The sequence below is a fragment of the Petromyzon marinus genome, chromosome 30, assembly GCF_048934315.1.
Source record: "Petromyzon marinus isolate PM22_M1 ecotype Great Lakes invasive population chromosome 30, UKy_Petmar_22M1.pri1.0, whole genome shotgun sequence".
NCBI classification, from domain to species: Eukaryota; Metazoa; Chordata; class Hyperoartia; order Petromyzontiformes; family Petromyzontidae; genus Petromyzon; species Petromyzon marinus.
The window spans coordinates 9,613,141-9,632,432 of record NC_133696.1 but is presented as its reverse complement, the minus strand read 5'-3'; the positions used below and the strand labels follow the sequence as shown (position 1 = coordinate 9,632,432).

Here is a 19,292-nt window from a genome sequence, read left to right as displayed (position 1 = left end):
TTTGTGTGAGTGCGCGCGCATGGGTGTGCAATGGTCCTGGGCCTCCCCTAGATCGACTCAGCCTAAAATGAGTACCTGGTGCAATGCGTAAACATTGACACCCACCCCCTCGTGCGCCGTGCCGGCCTTCATAGGTGCTCGCTAACAGCACTTGCCCCAACAGTCCGTTCATGCTATACGGAATATCTTTGTCAGTGTGCACGTAAAGACCACCCCTCCCACCCCCGTATAAACAATTGTTGGGGCAACTGTGTCGCGAGTGGTTATCGAATGGTGCTACGAACCTGAGTTCAATTCCCGCTCACGAACCAAAGAACAGCGACGAATATGATAACCAGTCCTACGCCTCCCCTAGGTCGACTCAGCCTTAAAACGAGTACCTGGTGCGGTGTGTAAACATCGACACGGGCGAGAGAGAAATGCAGCTGAACGTGGTGCTGGCCACCCACCGCCCCCCTCTCGTCTGCCGTGGCGGCCTTCACAATAGCAGCTCGCAAGCAGCACTTGCCCCAAAAGTGGCGTTCAAGGCTACACGGGTGGTGGTGGGGGAGAATCTTTATCTTCGCTATGTGCATAGCGGCTGTGACATACGCATCGGAAAGATGGACATCGGAAAGATGGACATTGCAAACGATGAACATTGCGCAAAGCAGCGTGGAGAGTTGAGCGCTCGGAATTAGCCCGAGAGACGGGGTGGGGGGGTGAAATGATCACACGGATCAGGGAGCACGCGCAGCAAGTTAGAGACATCGTATTGATCGATGAGCAAAAGAAGCGTAATCGATATGATGACGGGGCACGTCGCTAAGAGGCACGCACGGGTCGAGGTTCAGCAAGGCGGTGGACAGTGGAGGAGGGAGACGCTCCCGAGAGGACGTCGACCACCGCGGATGAGATGGAAAGCGACACAGGAGGGGTCCATAGAGCAGGAAGGCGGGTGCTGCACTGCGGTGCCGTGAGAGGTGGCGACGGCTTTGGGGGGGGGGGGGGACCTTCATCCAGCAGTGGATTTATCATAGCTGATTATTAATCCACTGCTGGATGAAGCCTCTCAATCCAGCAGTGGATTGAGAGAGGGCTGCACGTGTAACTTTACAAGTGAGTTAACCACAGGCCTGACTATAACCCAGGTGTGGTGGTGGTTGTGCAACTCACGCATTGTTGAGTGGTTCAGGTGTTGCCGTTGTGTTTAGTAGAAGCTGTTTGTGTTACTGGTGTGGTGAGTTGTTACGTTAGTAGTGGCTGTGGCACTATTTTTTTATGTACTGCCGAGTAGTAGTTGTAATCGATTGTGTGGTTGTACTTACTAGTTGTGCACACTGGTGAAATTAAGTTGTTGTAAGTGGTTGTTGTAGGAGTTGTGTTGCGCGGGTGATGTAGCAGTAAGTGGTGATGATGGAGTCGTTGTAGTTTGCAGTACTTGTAGCGGTAGTACAGCAGTTGTTGTAGTTGTAGTAGTTGTGGTAGTAGTTGTAGAGGTAGTTATTGTAGTGGTAGTAGTTGTGGTAGTTGTAGTGGTAGTTGTTGTAGAGGTAGTTATTGTAGTTGTAGTAGTTGCGGTAGTTGTTGTAGTGTTAGTAGTTGTGGTAGTTGTTGTAGTGGTAGTTGTTGTAGTGGTAGTAGTGTTAGTAGTTGTGGTACTTGTTGTAGTGGTAGTTATTGTAGTGGTAGTTGTTGTAGTGGTGTTAGTAGTTGTGGTAGTTGTTGTAGTGGTAGTTGTAGTTGTTGTAGTGGTAGTTGTTGTAGAGGTAGTTATTGTAGTTGTAGTAGTTGCGGTAGTTGTTGTAGTGTTAGTAGTTGTGGTAGTTGTTGTAGTGGTAGTTGTTGTAGTGGTAGTAGTGTTAGTAGTTGTGGTACTTGTTGTAGTGCTAGTTATTGTAGTGGTAGTTGTTGTAGTGGTGTTAGTAGTTGTGGTAGTTGTTGTAGTGGTAGTTGTAGTTGTTGTAGTGGTAGTTGTTGTAGTGGTGTTAGTAGTTGTGGTAGTTGTTGTAGTGGTGTTAGTAGTTGTGGTAGTTGTAGTGGTAGTAGTGGTAGTTGTTGTAGTGGTAGTTGTTGTAGTGGTTATAGTGGTAGTAGTGGTAGTTGTTGTAGTTGGTAGTTGTTGTAGTGGTAGTTGTAGTTGTTGTAGTGGTAGTTGTTGTAGTGGTGTTAGTAGTTGTGGTAGTTGTTGTAGTGGTGTTAGTAGTTGTGGTAGTTGTAGTGGTAGTAGTGGTAGTTGTTGTAGTGGTAGTTGTTGTAGTGGTTATAGTGGTAGTAGTGGTAGTTGTTGTAGTTGGTAGTTGTTGTAGTGGTAGTTGTTGTAGTGGTAGTTGTTGTAGTGGTGTTAGTAGTTCTGGTAGTAGTTGTAGTGGTGTTAGTAGTTGTGGTAGTTGTTGTAGTAGTGGTAGTTGTTGTAGTGGTAGTTGTTGTAGTGGTGTTAGTAGTTGTGGTAGTTGTTGTAGTGGTAGTTGTTGTAATGGTGTTAGTAGTTGTGGCAGTTGGTAGTTGTTGTAGTGGTAGTTGTTGTAATTGTTGTAGTGGTAGTTGTTGTGGTGGTGTTAGTAGTTGTGGTAGTTGTAGTGGTGTTAGTAGTTGTGGTAGTTGTTGTAGTGGTGTTAGTAGTTGTGGTAGTTGTTGTAGTGGTAGTTGTTGTAGTAGTGGTAGTTGTTGTTGTAGTGGTAGTTTTTGTAGTGGTGTTAGTAGTTGTGGTAGTTGTTATAGTGGTAGTTGTTGTGGTAGTAGTTGTAGTGGTGTTAGTAGTTGTGGTAGTTGTTGTAGTGGTAGTTGTTGTAGTGGTGTTAGTAGTTGTGGTAGTTGTTGTAGTGGTAGTTGTTGTAATGCTGTTAGTAGTTGTGGTAGTTGTAGTGGTGTTAGTAGTTGTGGTAGATGTTGTAGTGGTAGTTGTTGTAGTGGTAGTTGTTGTACTATTGGTAGTTGTTGTAGTGGTAGTTTTTGTAGTGGTGTTAGTAGTTGTGGTAGTTATAGTGGTAGTTGTTGTGGTAGTTGTAGTGGTAGTAATTGTAGTGGTGTTAGTAGTTGTGGTAGTTGTTGTAGTGGTAGTTGGTGTAGTGGTAGTTGTTGTAGTGGTGTTAGTAGTTGTGGTAGTTGTTGTAGTGGTAGTTGTAGTGGTAGTAGTTGTAGTGGTGTTAGTAGTTGTTGTAGTTGTAGTTGTTGTAGTGGTAGTTGTAGTGGTGCTAGTAGTTGTGGTAGTTGTTGTAGTGGTAGTTGTTGTAATGGTGTTAGTAGTTGTGGTAGTTGTTGTAGTTGTTGTAGTGGTGTTGGTAGTTGTGGTAGTTGTTGTAGTGGTAGTTGTTGTGGTAGTAGTTGTAGTGGTGTTAGTAGTTGTGGTAGTTGGTAGTTGTTGTAGTGGTAGTTGTTGTAGTGGTAGTTGTTGTAGTGGCGTTAGTAGTTGTGGCAGTTGTTGTAGTGGTGTTAGTAGTTGTGGTAGTTGTTGTAGTTGTAGTAGTGGTAGTTGTTGTAGTGGTAGTTGTTGTAGTGGTGTTAGTAGTTGTGGTAGTTGTTATAGTGGTAGTTGTTGTGGTAGTAGTTGTAGTGGTGTTAGTAGTTGTGGTAGTTGTTGTAGTGGTAGTTGTTGTAGTGGTGTTCGTAGTTGTGGTAGTTGTTGTAATGGTAGTTGTTGTAATGGTGTTAGTAGTTGTGGTAGTTGGTAGTTGTTGTAGTGGTAGTTGTTGTAGTGGTAGTTGTTGTAGTGGTGTTAGTAGTTGTGATAGTTGTTGTAGTGGTGTTAGTAGTTGTGGTAGTTGTAGTAGTGGTAGTTGTTGTTGTTGTAGTGGTAGTTTTTGTAGTAGTGTTAGTAGGTGTGCTAGTTGTTTTAGTGGTAGTTGTTGTGGTAGTAGTTGTAGTGGTGTTAGTAGTTGTGGTAGTTGTTGTAGTAGTAGTTGTTGTAGTGGTAGTTGTTGTAGTGGTGTTAGTAGTTGTGGTAGATGTTGTAGTGGTAGTTGTTGTACTATTGGTAGTTGTTGTAGTGGTAGTTTTTGTAGTGGTGTTAGTAGTTGTGGTAGTATTAGTGGTAGTTGTTGTGGTAGTAGTTGTAGTGGTGTTAGTAGTTGTGGTAGTAGTTGTAGTGGTGTTAGTAGTTGTGGTAGTTGTTGTAGTGGTGTTAGTAGTTGTGGTAGTTGTTGTAGTGGTAGTTGTTGTAATGGTGTTAGTAGTTGTGGTAGTTGTAGTGGTGTTAGTAGTTGTGGTAGATGTTGTAGTGGTAGTTGTTGTAGTGGTAGTTGTTGTACTATTGGTAGTTGTAGTGGTAGTTTTTGTAGTGGTGTTAGTAGTTGTGGTAGTTATAGTGGTAGTTGTTGTGGTAGTTGTAGTGGTAGTAGTTGTAGTGGTGTTAGTAGTTGTGGTAGTTGTTGTAGTGGTAGTTGTTATAGTGGTAGTTGTAGTGGTGTTAGTAGTTGTGGTAGTTGTTGTAGTGGTAGTTGTTGTAGTGGTAGTTGTTGTAGTGGTGTTAGTAGTTGTGGTAGTTGTTGTAGTGGTAGTTGTTGTATTGGTGTTAGTAGTAGTGGTAGTTGGTGTAGTGGTGTTAATAGTTGTGGTAGTTGTTGTAGTTGTAGTTTTTGTAGTGGTGTTAGTAGTTGTGGTAGTTATAGTGGTAGTTGTTGTGGTAGTTGTAGTGGTAGTAGTTGTAGTGGTGTTAGTAGTTGTGGTAGTTGTTGTAGTGGTAGTTGTTGTAGTGGTAGTTGTTGTAGTGGTGTTAGTAGTTGTGGTAGTTGTTGTAGTGGTAGTTGTTGTAGTGGTGTTAGTAGTTGTGGTAGTTGTTGTAGTGGTAGTTGTTGTAGTGGTAGTTGTTGTAGTGGTGTTAGTAGTAGTGGTAGTTGTTGTAGTGGTAGTTGTTGTAATGGTGTTAGTAGTTGTGGTGGTTGTTGTAGTGGTAGTTGTTGTAGTGGTAGTTGTTGTAGTGGTAGTTGTTGTAGTGGTGTTAGTAGTAGTTGTTGTAGTGGTAGTTGTTGTAGTGGTGTTAGTAGTTGTGGTGGTTGTTGTAGTGGTGTTAGTAGTAGTGGTAGTTGTTGTAGTGGTAGTTGTAGTGGTGTTAGTAGTAGTGGTAGTTGTTGTAGTGGTAGTTGTTGTAGTGGTGTTAGTAGTTCTGGTGGTTGTTGTAGTGGTGTTAGTAGTAGTGGTAGTTGTTGTAGTGGTAGTTGTTGTAGTGGTGTTAGTAGTTGTGGTAGTTGTTGTAGTGGTAGTTGTTGTAGTGGTAGTTGTTGTAGTGGTGTTAGTAGTTGTGGTGGTTGTTGTAGTGGTGTTAGTAGTAGTGGTAGTTGTTGTAGTGGTAGTTGTTGTAGTGGTGTTAGTAGTTGTGGTGGTTGTTGTAGTGGTAGTTGTTGTAGTGGTGTTAGTAGTTGTGGTGGTTGTTGTAGTGGTAGTTGTTGTAGTGGTGTTAGTAGTTCTGGTGGTTGTTGTAGTGGTAGCCTCTGCTGTTGGCCTTCCGATCGTTGGCGCTGAAGGCGCCGCCCGCTCCCTCCCGGCGCGGGTCTCACCGCGGGCTTCGTTCGATTTTTCCTTCAAAATGAAAATTCCGCTCAAGTCACACGCGGACAAAACAACTCCTCACCCCCTCACCTCAACTCCTTCACTCTCACTCCTTACCTCTCATGTCACCTTACTCCTCTCACCCCTCCTCACTCTCCTCACCCCTTCTCTCACCTCACTCCGCACCTCAAATCACTCCTTCCCTTCTCACGTCACATCACCAAACTCCTTACCTCACGGCACTCTCAATTCGCTTCCCCACCTCACTAATCAAACTCCTCACCTCACTAATCAAACTCCTCACTTCACTCAAACTCCTCACCTCACTAATCAAACTCCTCACCTCACTAATCAAACTCCTCACTTCACTAATCAAACTCCTCACCTCACTAATCAAACTTCTCACCTCACTAATCAAACTCCTCACCTCACTAATCAAACTCCTCACCTCACTCAAACTCCTCACCTCACTAATCAAACCCTCACATCACTAATCAAACTCACCTCACTCCTAAAACTCCTCACTTCACTCAAACTCCTCACATCACTAATCAAACTCCTCACCTCACTCAAACTCCTCACCTCACTAATCAAACTCCTCACCTCACTAATCAAACTCCTCACTTCACTAATCAACTCCTCACCTCACTAATCAAACTCCTCACACACTAATCAAACTCACCTCACTCCTAAACTCCTCACTTCAGTCAAACTCCTCACCTTACTAATCAAACGCCTCACCTCACTCAAACTCCTCACCTCACTAATCAAACTCCTCACCTCACTAATCAAACTCCTCACCTCACTAATCAAACTCCTCACCTCACTAATCAAACTCCTCACCTCACTCAAACTCCTCACATCACTAATCAAACTCCTCACCTCACTAATCATACTCACCTCACTCCTAAAACTCCTCACCTCACTAATCAAACTCTTCACCTCACTAATCAAACTCCTCACCTCACTAATCAAACTCCTCACCTCACTCCTAAAACTCCTCACTTCACTCAAACTCCTCACCTCACTAATCAAACTCCTCACCTCACTAATCAAACTCACCTCACTTCTAAAACTCCTCACTTCACTAATCAAACTCCTCACTTGACTAATCAAACTCCTCACCTCACTAATGAAACTCCTCACTTCAAACTCCTCACCTCACTCTAAAACTCCTCACCTCACTACTAAAACTCCTCACCTCACTAATCTAAACTCCTCCACCTCACCTCACCTCACTAATCAAACTCTTCACCTCACTAATCAAACTCCTCACCTCACTAATCAAACTCCTCACCTCACTAATCAAACTCCTCACCTCACCTCCTAAACTCCTCACTTCACTCAAACTCCTCACCTCACTATCAAACTCACTCACCTCACTAATCAAACTCACCTCACTTCTAAAACTCCTCACTTCACTAATCAAACTCCTCACTTGACTAATCAAACTCCTCACCTCACTAATGAAACTCCTCACTTCACTTAAACTCCTCACCTCACTCCTAAAACTCTTCACCTCACTAATCAAACTGCTCACCTCACTAATCAAACTCCTCACCTCACTAATCAAACTCCTCACCTCATTAATCAAAACTCCTCACCTCACTAATCAAACTCCTCACTTCACTTAAACTCCTCACCTCACTAATCAAACTCCTCACCTCACTCCTAAAATTCCTCATCATCTCAAAACTCCTCACTTCACTAATCAAACACCTCACTAATCAAACTCCTCACTTCACTAATCAAACATCTTCACCTCACTAAACTCCTCACCTCACTCCTAAAACTCCTCACCTCACTAATCAAACTCCTCACTTCACTAATCAAACTTCTCACCCTCACTAATCAAAGTCCTCACCTCACTAATCAAACTCCTCACCTCACTCCTAAAACTCCTCACTTCACTCAAACTCCTCACCTCACTAATCAAACTCCTCACCTCACTAATCAAACTCCTCACCTCACTAAACAAACTCCTCACCTCACTATTCAAACTCCTCACTTCACTCAAAGTCCTCACCTCACTAATCAAACTCCTCACCTCACTAATCAAACTCCTCACCTCACTCCTAACACCTCCTCACTCCTAAAACTCCTCACCTCACTAATCAAACTCCTCACCTCACTAATCAAACTCCTCACCTCACTCAAACTCCTCACCTCACTAATCAAACTCCTCACTCCTAAAACTCCTCACCTCACTAATCAAACTCCTCACCTCCTAATCAAACTCCTCACCTCACTCAAACTCCTCACCTCACTAATAAAACTCCTCACCTCACTAATCAAACTCCTCACATCACTAATCAAACTCCTCACCTCACTAATCAAACTCCTCACTTCACTCAAACTCCTCACCTCACTAATCAAACTCCTCACATCACTAATCAAACTCACCTCACTCCTAAAACTCCTCACTTCACTCAAACTCCTCACATCACTAATCAAACTCCTCACATCACTAATCAAACTCCTCACATCACTAATCAAACTCCTCACATCACTAATCAAACTCCTCACATCACTAATCAAACTCCTCACCTCACTAATCAAAATCCTCACTTCACTCAAACTCCTCACCTCACTAATCAAACTCCTCACATCACTAATCAAACTCACCTCACTTCTAAAACTCCTCACTTCACTCAAACTCCTCACATCACTAATCAAACTCCTCACCTCACTAATCAAACTCCTCACATCACTGATCAAACTCCTCACATCACTAATCAAACTCCTCACATCACTAATCAAACTCCTCACCTCACTAATCAAACTCCTCACTTCACTGATCAAACTCCTCACATCACTGATCAAACTCCTCACATCACTAATCAAACTCCTCACATCACTAATCAAACTCCTCACATCACTGATCAAACTCCTCACATCACTAATCAAACTCCTCACATCACTGATCAAACTCCTCACATCACTGATCAAACTCCTCACATCACTGATCAAACTCCTCACATCACTAATCAAACTTCTCACATCACTAATCAAACTCCTCACATCACTAATCAAACTCCTCACCTCACTAATCAAACTCCTCACCTCACTAATCAAACTCCTCACTTCACTGATCAAACTCCTCACATCACTGATCAAACTCCTCACATCACTAATCAAACTCCTCACATCACTAATCAAACTCCTCACATCACTGATCAAACTCCTCACATCACTAATCAAACTCCTCACATCACTGATCAAACTCCTCACATCACTGATCAAACTCCTCACATCACTGATCAAACTCCTCACATCACTAATCAAACTCCTCACATCACTAATCAAACTCCTCACATCACTGATCAAACTCCTCACATCACTGATCAAACTCCTCACATCACTAATCAAACTCCTCACATCACTAATCAATCTCCTCACCTCACTCCTAAAACTCCTCACCTCACTAATCAATCTCCTCACCTCACTCCTAAAACTCCTCACCTCACTCCTAAAACTCCTCACTTCACTCGCCTCACTCAACAGCTTCTGCCCGGCGCGAGGCCCCCCACACCGCCCCCGTGACCCCCCCCCGTGACCTCCTTCCGTGACCCCCCTCCGCCCCCCGTGACCTCCTCCCGCCCCCCTCCGCCCCCCGTGACCACCCCCGCCCTCCCCCACGCCCCCCGTTCCCCCTCCCACGCCCAACCGCCACGCCCCCCACGCGCCCCCCGCCCCCCAAGACGAATCCCCCTCGCGCTCCCGCCTACTCCTTCCCCACCGGCACGTGACAGCCCCTCCCCCCATCACGAGACCCGCCCCCCGCCAACTCCCCCACTCCGTCACCGCCTCCTTCACCCAACCACCCCCCCCTCCCCCACCCGTGGGCACGTGACTGCCCCTCCCACCCAGCAGTAGAGGACTGTACATATACAGTACTGCATATGATCTGCAGGTGGAGTGTGGTGGGGTAAAGTGTGGGAAGCTTCTGAGATGTCTGGCTCGCGTCGAAGGGACCGTACATAAATGACGTCACGCACCTAGGTGGGGGGGGGGGGTCAGACATTTGTGACCATGGGGGGGGGGGTGTTTGAGAAATGTGACGTCACATCAAAATGCGCAACTTTAAATAAATATAGACAACACGTTCTACTTAATTAAATAGACTTTTTAATAAATGTTTTCTCCTACAACATCAGAGTGCAGCGCCACATTAAATACGCACTTCAATGACAATAGTTTACAGCGATTTGAAGCATGTCTTATATTTTTTTGGGGGGGGTGGGGGCAGAGCTTTGTGACGTCATATTTGTGGGTGGCGTCTGACTTTTTGTGACGTCGTGTGACGAGGGGGGGAGGTAAGACATCGTGAAAAATCGCGTGACGTCATTTATGGACGCCCCGAAGGAGTTGACCGAACATCCTCTTGAGTGCTCCCTCCGGTTGAGACCCTGACGCCGGCCAGCGGTGGTAAGCGAGCGCTTGCAAGAATGCGCCTTTACATGTTATTGCCGCCCGGAGCGGTGAATAACGTTGATCACTTGCTACATCGCTTAATGCCTCAGCTGTTCCAAGCGCCTTCCTTTCACATCTCATCTCAAACAATTTGAAGGGGTGCCCCCCCCCTACCCTATGCGGCAAAATGTGACTCGGCACTGACCTGCGAGTGCGCATTCGTCTGCCAATATCGGGAAATAATTGCAAATTTGCGGTGTAATTTTTGTTTTTAATTTGTTCCGAGGCGCCGAGACACAATGTCCTACTCTTCTTCGGATGACGTCTCGGGATGATTAACACCCGCTGTGAGCTAAGCACACGGGCTGCGTCGTAGTATACCGTAAGATTACTGCCAGAACGCATCGCGGTATTAAACAGGGAGGCCTTTGCGATTCGACCCGCAAAAACACAACCGCAGCGACCACGACACCGCCCCCACAGGTGGAATCGAGACCCCTGGGTTTCGGTGTTCCGAACCCCAGAGACACCGGGATTCACTGTGTGATCGCCTCTCACTCTTCGTCTCCCCGTGACCTCTCTCGTCTCGCCGGGTTGCTGGTGGCCGTGGACATGCGGGCACGTTGTTCCTCTAACCCAGCGCTGCGGAGGCAGCGAGCGTTGCTGGATCGCACAAACGTCTTGAAACTCTCTTCCCGTGGGAGTCGACGAAGCGCCATACCGTGGCTGGCAAGGTGAAGGCGGTACAGAAAAGTGAGGACGAATCTCCATCTGTCCCATCTGTATGGGATAAGAGCGTTGTTGCCCCACGCGCTCCGGTTTCCTCCCACCCATGTATAAAACACTCATCAATTGGCTGAAAACATGTTCATATATAGAGGACCGTAGAGCTTGGGCAATTGTTGGTAGCGCCAGTGGCTCACCGCATGGATGCTGCTTTCTTCCCGCTCGTCTGTGGTTCCTCTTCGGCGAGCGTGAATTTGTGGTTCCTCTTCGGCGAGCGTGAGAGACGCAATTCGCGTGAACGTTGACGCGCGATGTTAAACTGAACATTTATCGGAGCGCGTCCCGGCCACCACCGACACTCGCTAAGGCAAAGGTCCCCCGTGTAGCCTTTAACGGACTGTTGGGGCAAGTCCTGTTCGCGCCGCCGGCACGGCACATGGGGCGGTGGGCGACCCACCAGCACCACGCCCGGCCCCCCGTGTCTCCCCAATAGCGATGTTTACACATCGCACCCAGTTACTCATTTAAGGATGAGTCGACCCAGGGGAGGCCCAGGGCCGTTGCAGATAATTATAATCGTCACTGGTGAACGGGAATGGAACTTGGGTTACCACGTACGCAGTGCAGCGCGCTCAGCACTGCGCATTTCACACGACCACGCACTATATTGCTCTATCTCTCAGGCAGCCATACCCCCCCTCCACCCCGTGACGTCGGGTGCCCCCCACGGCCCCCCACTCGCGTTATGCTCCAAGGTGACTCTGCTCACCGCTTCCCCCCTACCCTCCAATCACCCCCGCCCCAACAATCACCAATAACGAAGATTCATTACAGAGTGGCAGCAGGGAGAGACGCGGGAACGGGGAGGGGGGACGGACAGATGGGGGTGGGGTGTGTAGTCACCCCCCACACCTCCCATGGCGCGAGGTTCCTGATTGAAAGCACCCCAGGCTCAGACAGAGCGCCCCCCCCCCCCCCGCGGGGAGACAGTCCCAAGTCACCCCCACCACACCCACCTTTGTCTTTCCCGGCACAATACTGATCATAGCCTAACCGCCGAGACGACAAATCCAAGGGCAGTGTCAGCAAACGGATAAAGGCGCAGCCCCGGCATATCTGGCTCATGACACTGCTGGCGGAAAGGGCCTACCACTGGAGGGAGATCTAGAGTGTGTATTTGGCCTACTCTTCCACGCTGAACACACGCGTTGGAAGAGGTCGGAGCACGCAATTGAATCCTTAGTGTCGCCACTGCCAGCTTTAACTGATCTATGAAGCCAAGCAATGAGCTATGAACCCACGCCGGCTTGCGCTCGATTCCCGCCTCACAAATTTGAAAACGTCACACCGCGAACGACTCAATTGGGTGAACACACAAAGCGATCATCGCCCGCCCCCTGCTGTGAGAACTTGGCAGGATCCTCCTGACAAGAATCTCTCGAGACTCGATTGAGCCTTTCCTGCGCGCACCAGCGTAATGAGCAGAAGTGGCTTACGCTGCGCGTGGCCTGTAACTCCAAGCGCTGTGAAGGCGAGGGTTGATGGGTCGCACCGATGTTGTGAAACTTCCTTCCCTTGTGCGTCGAGGAGGTGCCAAGAAGACGGCAGTACAGCAAGTAGAATCATCGCCATCTGTTTATTCCATCTGTACGGGGATAGCGTGTTGCCCCTCGTGCAAGGTGTCGGGTTTCTCCGGATGCTCCGGTTTTTATCCCACGTGTATAATAATACACACTCATGAATTGACTAAAAACATCTTAAAATAAAAACCCAATGCCACATGACGCTACGACTCAGTAGTGGTTTCTAGATAATGTCAATTTTAAAGAAATAAAAACAAATCACCCCCAGGACCAGCACGGCGTGTGGATACCCTCGTCGAACAGTGGATAGAGCACGCGGGCTGTGCGTGTTCTACACACGCGGGCAGAGTCAATGAGTGACGGAGGAGGTGGTGGCGCGGCTGTGTGGCCTGTGAAGAGTGGGGGGGGGGGGTCTCCACGCCACCACGTGGTCCCCCCCTCCCCCCTCCTGTCATTACACGCGTGAGCGGCCAGCGTATCAAACACGTCGGTCAATACCACCCTGGGTGGCCTTAAAATATGAGAAACAATATATAATAGGCGACGTTCCGCGCAATGGCCCTTTCGCAGCACAAAGAGAGGCCATCTAGGTGCTTTTTATTATGGTGATTCCGCTCGTTTACCCAGGAAAGTCTCACCGACTCTCAAGACTCTTCTTCAGGAGCGTCCTGTCGAGTTTTGCCAATTGTGCGATCGGGTAGCAGTTAGCGCACTGCGCTACGAACCCGGCGACCCCCGAGTTCGTATTCCCGCTCACGGTCAACACCAGTGACGATTATCTGAACTGGTCCTGGGCCTCCCCTAGGTCAACTCAGCCGCAATTGAGTACCTGGTGGGGTGTGTAAATATTGTCACTAGGGAGATAAAGGCGGCCGGGCGTGGTGCTGGCCACTCACCCCCTCGTGTGTCGTGCCGGCCTTCATAGGTGCTCTCTAACAGCACTTGCCCCAACAGTCTGTTACAGGCTGTACGGGGGACCTTTTTTCGCACCGTACATAGCCAACCGTGCTCATTAAGTAATTTGCCGGTGATTTTTTCTGAGCATTTTCATGTGCTGTGAAGAAGGGCCATTGCCCGAAACGTTGCCCATTATATAGCTAAGGGTACACGCAGTGTTATTGACGAATGTGTTTAATTGTGTTGCTATCGTGCTTATGCGCCACTGCCAACGCGGCAGCGTTACCCGATAACAGCTTTAGGAGGCTGGCATCGCCGCGTTTTAGAGAGAGACACAGGTGAGGGGGATGGGGGAGTAGGGGGTGGTGGAGGAGAGGACAAGGCGAGACCCCCCCCCCTCCGTTCACGCGGCGCAAATTAAATTAGCGACACTGGGGGGGGGGGTGTCGAGGGCTTCTGCCGCATGACACGTGACGCACGAGGCCCTGGTGAGGTCCGCGTGTTTAGAATTCACTGCGGCTCCTCCGCTCGTTTAAAGTGACCTCGAGAGTTTCTTTATTAGGGAAATGAGCAAGACTACGCCGTGAGGACGTCCCACACAGACACGCGGCCAGGGCACAGCCTCACCCACCCGTTCGCTCACCCGCTCGCGCGCGCCGCCCACACCACGTGGGGGTCATTGTGATCCCGTAGCCAGGGCACACGGGACGAGTCCTCGGGTGGACGATGGAATGAGACGGTGACGATGAATGCTGATTATTTTTTTGTCTGATCGAGGATGGGATGTACAGTGTGCATGTTGAACTTCTTTCGCACCTCCGATTAGCATGGTTGGCTACGTACGGTGCGAAGTTATTTCAACGTATATATATAGATGCACCCACCATACGTAGCCAACCGTGCTAATCGGATGTGTGAATGATCTATGAACTCTCTCCCATCATCATCATTTCTCTTCCCTAAGCGGGTGCATGTTTATCGCATTGGAGGCTTCCTTGTCAATGCAGGTGGTGGGTGGTGGCGGAACGGACACAGCCCCCCCTCTCTCCCTCTTCTCGGGCTCCGGGAGCGAGGGTGGGGGATTGTGTCGCGACTCTCCCTTAGGGGTGCACGAAGCACTGAGCCCCATTCCCATTCCAGGGGACCACATCCACATTAACTCGCCAGGGTGCAACTCTCGTGGTTCGACTCACCAGAGTTCAATTCACGTGGCCCTACTCACGTGACGCTCCTCACCTGGGGGGGGGGGGTCGTAAAGGTGTGATCATGAGCTCACGACAATTAGAGAATTAGAGGCTTCGCACCTGGAGCCGGTTCAGAGCCCCTCAATTATCGGGGTCTATATCCTCCTCCCACCCCCGGGCCAAGCAGGCGTGAGGAACCCCGGAGCCGGTAATTTATTGCTTGTGTCAAGTGTTTACAGGCCAAAAGTCCACAGAACGTTAAGCGGCCAACCAAAAGCAGAACTATCAGTTGTAATAGGTAAGTCTTTTAAAAAAAAAGTGTCTCCGCGTTGGTCCACCGTATTTCTTGAATCCCCACACGTCAACAGATTGGTTCGCCTCCTGCACTCGCCCTCTTTGTCCCTGTTAGACCAAAAACCCAGAGCTTACTTTTTTTGTGGCGCCTCTTGCTCTTACATATGTTGAACTTCTTTTGCACCGTACGTAACCGATCATGCTAATCAGAGGTGCGGAGGAAGGACAACAAACTAAACACATTATATCTTAGCATGGTGTTTTTACGACCATTAAATACCTCGTTTGTTAGTTGTGCAATATTCATCAAGGACTCTGTAATCCGTTCGCTGCAATGTTAATGTTTTATTGAGGGACTGTGTGTTGCCTTGGTGTGGCCTGGGACTGTCTTTGCTGTAGCTTTGCTAGCTTGCCTTCGCTTGGGAATTGGTGTACTTAAGCAATTTGAACATAAAATTGCTTACCATTCCGAAACTTTGCATTCCTATCTTTTTGTAATGTTTGCTGTTGTTACATTCTGATCCGCCCCTACTGGACATCTGTGAAAACGAGCTTCATGGCTCATCGGATTTCCACCAGGATGAAGACAGATTCTGATATTGCTGCTTGCGATTGTGCAGACGCGCCATGCATGGATCTCTCTGTAAAATATCTGGGAAACTTGCTAAACTGGGTCGTCCGTGTAACAAAGCAACATATTTATACAGCGTCTTATTCCAAGGCGTTTAACAAACTCAACACTCAAACTATATGGGCGTGGGTATGGGGGGAGGGAAGGTGTGAGTCGACGATGGGGGTGAGGGTGGTGGAGGTAATGGGGAGCGGTGGCGTAGCGGTTAGCTCACTGCGCTACGAGTTACATTCCCGCTCACGGCCAACACCAGTGACGATTATCTGAAGCGGGCACGGGCCTCCCCTAGGTCGACTCAGTCTCAAATGAGTACCTGGTGCGGTGTGTAAACATCGCCACTGGGGAGACAAAGGTGGTCGGACGTGGTGCTGGCCACCCACCCCCCTAGTATGCTGTGCGGGCCTTCATAGGTGCTGGCAGATAACGCTTGTACCAAAACGTCTGTTAAGGTTATATGGGGGGATCTTTGTCTAGGTGGTGGTGGGCTTGAGTTTTGCCCCCCCCCCCCCCCCGCGGTTCTAATCAGGGCGCGCTAATGGGGCTCGCTCGCCCCGCGGGGAGCAACACTGAGATGAGCGCCGCGTGACGCCCCCAGCCTCATCTCAGATCGCTTACAGACGCCGCCCTCCCTGCTGCCCCCCCCCAACTCCCTGCTGGGCGCCCCCCCCCCCTCCAGCAAGGGAGACGCGGGGGGCCCACTTACATTAATCTTCGCATCATTAGCATATTAATTATCGTCCGTGTGTCTGTTCACCATTGCGACAAACACAGATGATGGTGGTGGCATCATCATCACCACGACCATCCTCATCACAACCACCACCATCATCACCACGAGCATCACCACGATGTTTATAGCTCGTGTCTATCGATGAGCGACCATCCCCTTGGTGTTGTTCACTCCAAAGAGGGATCTCCACGCCATACACAGCTGACCTTCAAGGGAAGACGGTGGGAGGAGAGAGGGGGGGGGCTGATAGCGCCCCCCTCCCCGACCAGGTGAAAGGAGTGGGACACCCCCCCCCCCCCCGACTCGCGGCCCGTGCCCCCACCCGCACCTCGGGGCGATACTATCGCGCGCGGCGGGCACGTGTTCTCCACGCCGCCAACATCAATCACCAATCAATCAGACATTGAGACATTCTCTTAGCGGAGCGGTGGCTGTGCGAGATGGTGGGGGGAACGGGGCGGGGGGGGGACGAGATGGGGGGGGGGGGCGAGTCCCCACGGTTCAGGATCCGGGTCAAACACTAAAGTCAATCGGTCACGCAGGGCGACCGTGGGTGGTGTCGAAGACGTGGGTGAGAAAGGCGAGGGTGGAGCACCGCGGACACGGGGGATGCGCGGGAGACACGGGGGGGGGGGGGGGGGGGGACAAAGGAGACGGCAGGCAAGGGACGCGGGGGACATGGACGGGACAGGAGGCACTGTCCCAAAAAGGGGCTTCAGGTGCGGCGAGTGTGTCTATTACATACAATAATAATAAGTCCTCACTGACTCTCAACCTTTTTTTTTATTCATCAAGAACCCATTTGCTATTTTTTTTAAAGAGCCCACTTGCTGTACTGCCATCTCCTCGTCGTCTCGCCGCCCTAGCGGGTTTGGGGAGTCGAACGCATCATGATGATCCCCGCGTGAGCCACCAACCCCACGTGAGGCGACGCGGTGCGTTCAAAGCAGCGTGACCACTGTGTTGTGAATGGAGGCGTGGATCCATGACGTTACAATCAAACGAATCAACAGAGTGATGGGCACGCCAATGAAATATGAGCTTATCAGTCAAACAATATGTGCATGCAATGCGCCGTCTTCTGGGACTGAAACATTTCGGAAGCAAAATTCGACATTGAGCACCTCCGAATAGCGCGATTGGCTACGTACGGTGCGAAAGAAGTTCAACATACAGACATTCGGTGTCAGGCGTTGCTTGAACCATTGCTACCAGATGTTCACAGGCAAACGTGAGTGGGCCTTGGCCACGAGGCCTCGCGGCCAGAAAGGAAGATTATCCATATATTTTTTAGGTTAGATCGCGTAAATATAAATGCGTCGTTAAACCCGCCACCACCCGACACAGCCAATTAGTAAGGTTTGTCACGTATACAGAACATGCCAATTCGGTACTAGTACAGCACACCGGTGTGTCGGAGAGCAAATCCACAACATTGACAATCTGAGTCGGTGACAAACGTGAATTTGCTCTCCAACACACCGGTGTGCAAGTAACGAATTGGCATGTTCTGTGTACGTGACAAACCTTACTAATTGGCTGTGTCGGGTGGTGGCGGGTTTAATGACACATTTATATTTACGCGATCTAACCCTCCAAAAAACCCCTATATTATGGATGTTATTGGTCGCGAAAGCCTCTTCCTCCTACTACTACTACGTGTTAAAATGACGATCAAGGCCGACGGTCAAAAATAATAACAAAGCGGCAGCCAAGGCACAGAGCGCGACGTTCGAGAAGACTTCCACCGCGGGAGATGGAGCGATGATGACAATCAGCTCCTCGTGCGTGGGGCAGGTGCCGTGTGGATCTCGACATCGCAGGATCGTGAGAAGTGGCGGCGGTGGCGTGGGGAGGGAGGCCTTCATCCAGCAGTGGATGGACCCTGACTGCTGGTGATGTTCATTAAGGGTATTGATATTGTAATGTTGGTACCGTATATGGACATGAAGTCGTGTCCATGTGGATATCTCTCAGTGAGCAATGCACCACTTTGCACCAGAGACCGACGCTGGGATGCGAGGTGACAGAACCACTGTGCAAAGTCGCTGTAACAAATCTCGTCATTCGATTGAGTAACCCCACGACCGGAAAAAAAAGAGCGACTTCATGAATCAACAAACGAATGAATTCCCTCGTCCGCATCTCCCTGCTCCCCCACCGTTGTGAGTGCGAGTGGCAGCCTGCCAATCACACTCAGCTCACAAGGGGGCGCGCGTGCAGCACTCTGCACCGCCCTGCGCTGCACCTCTCTGCTACCGTACTGCGCTGCACGGTACCCCCTGCACCGCTCTGAAGTACTCTGCACCGCCCTGCAGCACTCTGCAACCGCCCTGCATTGCACCACCATACACTGCACCGCCCTGTACTACTCTGCACAGTCCTGCAAGGCCCTGCATTGTAGCACCCTATACAGCCCAACGCTGCGCATTTGTGCATCGTCCTGCGCTGCACAGCTCTGCACCGCCCTGCGTTGCACTACCCTTCATTGCATCACTCTGCACCAGCCTACACAGCATCACACTGCACCCCCCTACACAGCATCACTCTGCACAACCTACACTGCATCACTGCATCACTCTGCACCACCCTTCATTGCATCACTCTGCATTACCCTACACTGCAGCACTCTGCACAACCCGACACAGCATCACTCTGCACCACCCTTCATTGCATCACTCTGCATTACCCTACACAGCACCACACTGCACCGCCCTACACAGCATCACTCTGCACCCCCCTACATTGCATCACTCTGCACCACCCTACACAGCATCACTCTGCATTACCCTACACTGCATCACACTGCACCACCCTACATTGCATCACTCTGCACCACCCTACACTGCGTAACACTGCACCGCACACTGCACCGTCATCCACCGCCCTGCATTGTACCACGCTACATTGCCCTACACTGCTCAACTCTGCATCATCCTGCGCTGCAACGCCCTCCACCACTCTGCAACGCCCTCCGTTGCACTCCCCTTCACTGCATCACCCTACACAGCATGACTCTGCATCACCCTATACAGCATCACTCTGCACCACTCTACACAGCATCACTCTGCACCACTCTACACAGCATCACTCTGCACCACCCTACACAGCATCACACTGCACGGCCCTGCACCGTACCGCCCCATTCTGCACCACAAGGCACCGCCCAACACCAAAACACCCTACTGTGCACTGCACCACTCTACACCGTCATACACTGCACAGCCCCATACGAAAACGCACAACACTGCACCACGCTGCACAGACCAGACTGCGCCGCACCACTCTACGCTGATACCCACAACTACACTGCCACCCACCCCACAACTACACCGTTCCACTACACTGCCAACCACCCCACAACTACACCG

The 19,292-nt window shown here is 49.7% G+C and overlaps 1 protein-coding gene across 1 annotated transcript in view; it reads right to left on the bottom strand.

Moving 5' to 3' along the window:
* The window catches only part of LOC116947587 (uncharacterized), a 37,574-nt gene extending 25,348 nt beyond the window's left edge, over nt 1-12,226 (bottom strand). The window contains exon 1 of the mRNA XM_032963513.2: nt 12,099-12,226. The gene's annotated coding sequence lies outside the window, so the exon portion shown is untranslated. The remainder of the gene's footprint in view (nt 1-12,098) is intronic.
* Nucleotides 12,227-19,292: the final 7,066 nt, after the last annotated feature.